Source organism: Schistocerca piceifrons, chromosome 1 (genome assembly GCF_021461385.2).
Source record: "Schistocerca piceifrons isolate TAMUIC-IGC-003096 chromosome 1, iqSchPice1.1, whole genome shotgun sequence".
Classification (NCBI taxonomy): domain Eukaryota; kingdom Metazoa; phylum Arthropoda; class Insecta; order Orthoptera; family Acrididae; genus Schistocerca; species Schistocerca piceifrons.
Genome location: NC_060138.1, coordinates 1,151,494,486 through 1,151,500,372, shown reverse-complemented (window position 1 = coordinate 1,151,500,372; position 5,887 = coordinate 1,151,494,486). Strand labels below are relative to the sequence as shown.

The 5,887-nt window shown below is 48.8% G+C and overlaps 2 non-coding genes across 2 annotated transcripts; both read right to left on the bottom strand.

Moving 5' to 3' along the window:
• Window positions 1–763: 763 nt before the first annotated feature.
• Window positions 764–837, bottom strand: Trnat-ugu. The gene has a single exon. It is a non-coding gene; the product is annotated as a tRNA-Thr (tRNA).
• A 2,307-nt stretch (window positions 838–3,144) lies between these two features.
• Window positions 3,145–3,219, bottom strand: Trnat-ugu. The gene has a single exon. It is a non-coding gene; the product is annotated as a tRNA-Thr (tRNA).
• Window positions 3,220–5,887: the final 2,668 nt, after the last annotated feature.

Below are 5,887 nucleotides of genomic sequence, written 5' to 3'. Positions count from 1 at the left end.
ACCTTACAATTTCCAGTTCCTCTCTTGTTAACACGTTTCAATTATCATATCACGAGAGACAGTAGACAGCCTGAACTTGCCGCTCTGTTTAAGCGAGTTGCACCTACGCCCTCGGGCCCCTTCCACCGCACCCCGCCTGCTACGCCTCGCACGGCTCCTTAATCTCATGCAGAAGCAAAACGAGCCACGAAGGCAGCGGCTTGTGCAAATCCCTACCCGGCGGTCCAAGTCACTGACTCGCGACACGCTACTCCGGCGCACTCCCTAGACGCCTTGCCTTGCCTTGCCCTGGCCTGCCTCCGCTGCGCGCGCCACCGGCTGCGCGTAACGCACCGGGGAGCAAAGCTCGGGTCGCAGCTACCACCCACCCACCCAGTCCCGTCCCGCCCTGCATAATTCAGCCGTCACCCGTCGCCCGCAGCCTGCCGGCACTGGAGCTCGACCCGAGTATCCAGACGCCGGTGCGGGCGCGCATGCGCGGTGCGCCGATCACCTGTCTAGGCGGCGAAGGAAGTGCCGCGGACAGAAGAACAGCGAAATACGTAGCCGTCGACTATTGCAGCTGTTATCAACCAAAGAAATGATCCCCAAGAGTAGAGTTTGCGTGGAACAAATCTCATATCGACAATTGCTTGAATAAATTAGCACATCCACTAGCGGAAGAGTCAGTTGGGAGCGAAATACAAAGTGAAATTAGAATGATATTAATACCTCCAGCTGCTGACGGACGTTGATATATACAACGGGGACACGTGAAAATGTGTGCCCCGACTGGGACTCGAACCCAGGATCTCCTGCTTACATGGCAGACGCTCTATCCATCTGAGCCACCGAGACCACAGAGGATAGTTCGACTGCAGGGACTATTTCGCGCACGCCTCCCGCGAGACCCACATTTTCACCTGGTATGTCCACACCTTGTATGGAGCGGAGCCATGTAGGGAAGTTAAACATGGACGATAACTAGTTTGGACAAGAAGAGAATATAAACTTTCGAAATGTGGTGCTACAGAAGAATGCTGAAGATTAGATGGGTAGATCATATAACTAATGAGGGGGTATTGAATAGGATTGGGGGGAAGAGAAGTTTGTGGCACAACTTGACTAGACGAAGGGATCGGTTGGTAGGACATGTTCTGAGGCATCAAGGGATCACCAGTTTAGTACTGGAGGGCAGCGTGGAGGGTAAAAATCGAATAGGGAGACCAAGAGATGAATACACTAAACAGACTTAGAAGGATTTAGGTTGCAGTAGGTACTGGGAGATGAAGAAGCTTGCACAGGATAGAGTAGCATGGAGAGCTGCATCAAACCAGTCTCAGGACTGAAGACACAACAACAACAACAACAACAAAAACAACATGTCCACACCCTACATTCGTAGTGTCCCACCCCAACACACTCGTTACTCGTGGAAGACATTCTTACCAAGTCCAGCAAGAGTTCGGGTAATGTGTGTGTATCTGCACAGAAGAAGAAGGTCATGACCGGTATTGCCAGAACTATATACTTATATCGATATGGTGTCTGTTCTTTCGGACATGTCCGTAAGAACGGACACCATATCCATATAAGTAAATACAAAGTGTGTCCCAGTTTCTTTAGGACTGCTTGTGTGAAATTCCAGCCTGCAATGCTATCTCTTGGCGAGTTGCGGCGTTAAGATACTTGAAGTTTCGGAAACAGCTGTGTAGAATGTCAGAGCTCTATCGTTGATGGAGCAGGCGTCCTTGCCGCGAATGTAACAGTACGTGACTGACAGTCATCGGAAAGTAGCAGTCGAGCAGTGAGTCCTGCAGCGTTTGTAGGCGAGGATTCGTCGAATTTGACTCCAACAGCGGGCGGCAGACTCCTGGTTACCCCTCCATGACGACACCCCAGCCCGCAAAGCGAAGACTGTGTACGAGTTTTTGGCCAGCAAATGGATCAGAGTCCTGGATCTCTCATCGTATTGAGGAAGAGGAGGGAGGAGATTAGTGTGGCCGCGCGGAGTGGCCGCGGGGTTTGAGGCGCCATGTTTCGGATTGCGTGGCCCCTCCCGCCAGAAGTTTGAGTCCTCCCTCGGGCATGATGTGTTGTTCTTAGCAAAAGTTAGTTTAATTATGTGTAAGTCTAGGGACCGATGACCTCAGCAGTTTGGCCCCTTAGGAATTCACACACATTTGAACATTTGAGATTAGTATTTAGCATTCCGTCGATAACGAGGTCATTAGAGACGGAGCACAAGCTCGGATTTTGGAAGGACGGGGAGAGAAATCTGCGGTGGCCTTTCAAAGGGACCATCCCGGCACTTACCTGAAGCGATTTAGGGAAATCACGGAAAACCTAAATCAGGACGGCTGGACGCAGGTTTGAACCGTCGCCCTCCCACCGTATTCGTGGGATATGGCGCCAGTCGACTTCTGGTTGTTCCCAAAATTGAAACTGGCAATGAATGGACGCTGTTAAGCACATCCAAGAAAACTGGACTGAAGTACTAAATGCAACGCTGAAAACGGACTACAGTTAAAAATCGGAAAAAACAGTCTCCATCGCCATTCGCAGATTTATTACGAATAAAAATGTGGAAACGCGATCTAGACTGTATTTATCGGATTTTTAGCGTTTCATACCGATCGCTGCTTTGCTCCGAGTACAGAATGCTTTCTAAAATTTTGAACGACGACAGGGACTGTTACAAACTCTTTTAAAACGATGTCACCTCCGTTTTAATTCAGGGGGACAGTACTTTGAATAAATACAGCGATTTTATGAACATACTCATGACTTATTTTTCGTAGCCACAGTCCTAATGGAACTGGGACACACTGTATACACTGCCTGTGAAATAACCAAAGGAGGAGGAGGAAACGAAATGAAATTTAACATGTCGAGAGGTACGTATGTATTGTTACTTTGAGTACAGAACCGAGTCGTATTTGCAAGGAAATTCGCTGTATGAGCCAACTACTCCGCATCACGATACAACCCCACGCTCCCCTACCCCAGGACCTGGTGCATGCCCTGCTTCTGTTGGGGTGTCATAACGCCGTTGTAACGTCTCCTGAGGTAAACTGCCCCAAAACTGTAGTAATTGTAATGAAATGAATACCATGAGCTGCTGATGGGCGTTGATATACATCAACGGGGACAGTTGAAAATGTGTGCCCCGACCGGGACTCGAACCCGGGACCTCCTGCGTACATGGCAGACGCTCTATCCATCTGAGCCACCCAGCGCACTGAGGATGGTGCGACTGGAGGGATTTATCGCCAGAACGCTCCCCGTGAGACCCACATTCTCAGCTTATAATCCACACACTACATTGGTAGTGCCCCTGCCATTACACCCATTACTCGCGGCAGAGAATCCACAGAGTCCCGCAAGAGTTCAGGCAAATCGTGTGCATCCACACTGAAGAACGTCATCAGCCGTTTAGCCTTAAACGATATGAAGATGGCATCTGTTGTTTCGGACATGTCCGAAAGAACAGATGCGATCTTCATACTGTAGTAATTGTTCTGGGACAATGTTGTCATCTGAGCTGGGGGTCATACATTCTATGTGGGGCAGATACGAGGGTCTTATGGGCCACGGGACTGCCCCTACATGTCGCAGATAGTTCACAGACACACATTCTATGTATTGACGAGCATTCTCCTGTTGAGACATGGCACCACGATACTGACGCAAGGTGGGTAACAGATGGGGGCGTAAGATGTCCATTACCTACCGTTATACTTTAAGACTTCTCTCAGTCTCTACCAGCAGGACCTGAAAACATAGCCAGTGCCATCCACACCATGAAAAAAGGAGTAAAACCGTTGTACCTCTACAAAACGTTGGAAGAATGGGTCTCTTCGCAAGACACCGATGCGACTCGCTGAAGATGGTCATACGTAGGAGGGCAGAACCGCGATTCCTCGATAGCACAATGCGATGCCATTCATCAGCTGTTCATGCTTCTGGGCCGTGCCACCGCACCAAACGCAACCGTTTGATGTGAGATAAGGTACCACCACAGCTGTATCTTGAGAATGTTTTCATTCTGTCACACGACTAGTTTCGGCGACACATTTCCGCCAGAGAGTATTTGATTTCCTTGGCGCATTCACTGTGGATTCCTTGTTACTAGCACACGTGGGCTAGCTTTCATCAGGAGTATATACTCGCCAACGTGTTGTCTCCAATGCTGGCACTGATGAAATTTAAACTGTAGCTCCGAGAACCTTGACGAGACACTAATTAAAGACAGCTATCGTCTTTATGTCCGTCAACTGACTGATAGTGCCCCACATACACTGAAGAGCCAAGGAAACTGTTATACCTGTCTAATATCGTGTAGGGCCCCGCGAGCACGCAGAAGTGTCGCAACACGACTAATGTCTGAAGTAGTGTCGGAGGGAACGGACATCATGAATCATGCAGGGCTCTCCATAAATCGGTAAGAGTACGAGGGGCTGGAGATCTCTTCTGAACAACACATTGCAAGGCATCCCAGATATGCTCAATAATGTACATGTCTGGGGAGTTGTCGCATTGTCCTGTTGGAATTGCCCAAGTCCGTCGGGATGCACAATGGACATGAATGGATGCAGGTGGTCAGGCAGGATGCTTACGTACGTGACTCGTGTCGCAGTCGTATCTATGCGTATCAGTGGTCTCATATCACTCCAACTGCACATGCCCCACACCACTACAAAAATGGTTCAAATGGCTCTGAGCACTATGGGACTTAACTTCTGAGGTCATCAGTCCCCTAGAACTTAGAACTACTTAAACCTAACTAACCTAAGGACATCACACACATCCATGCCCGAGGCAGGATTCGAACCTGCGACCGTAGCGGTCGCGCGGTTCCAGACTGCAGCGCCTAGAACCGCTCGGACACATACCATTACAGAGCCTCTACAAGTTTGAACAGTCACTGCTGACATGCAGGGTCCATAGATTCATGAGGAAGTCCCCATGCCCGGACACATCCATCTGCTCGATACAGTTTGAAACGAGACTCGTCCTACCAGGCAACATGAGTATTTTGTTGAGCCCAACCTACATAGGAAGGAATGATCATCAAAATAAAATAAGAGAAATCAGAGCTCGATCAAAAAGGTTTACGTGTTCGTTTTTCGCGCCACGCTGTTCGGGAGTGGAATGGTAGAGAGATAGTATGATTGTGGTTCGATGAATCCCGTGCCAAGCACTTAAATGTGAATTGCAGAGTAATCATGTAGACGGAGATGTAGATGTTTCCTGTCATCAACAGTCCGGTGTTGGTGCCGACGGGCTCAAGCGAGGCTTAAAGCTTTGTGTCGTGCAGTCATGACGGGTACACGAGTGAACCTTCGGCTCCGAAAGCCCGTATCGATGATATTCCGTTGAATGGTTCGCACGCTGACACTTATTGACAGCCCAGCACTGAAATCTGCGGCAATTTGCGGGAGGGTTGCACTTTTGCCAATATGAACAATTCTATTCAGTCATCCTTGGTACTGATCTTGCAGGATCGTTTCCCGGCAGCAGCGATGTCTGTGATTTGATGTTTTACCGTATTTCTGATGTTCACGGCACACTCGTGAAATGGTCGTACGGTAAAATCCCCAATTCGTCGCTACGTCGGAGATCCTGTGTCCGATCGCTCGTGCGCCGGTTATAACACCACGATCAAACTCACTTAAACCGTGATAACCTAGCATTGTAGCAGCAGTAACCGACCTAACAACTGTGCCAGACACTTGTCTTATATAGGTGTTGCCAACCGAAGTGTCGTATTCTGCCTGTTTATATATCTCTGTATTTGAATACGCATGCCTACACCGGTTTCTTTAGCGCTTCAGTGTAAAACGATACTGAATGATTATAAAACGTGCGTAGTGTAAAAAAAGAGCACATGCGTATGTCAAATATA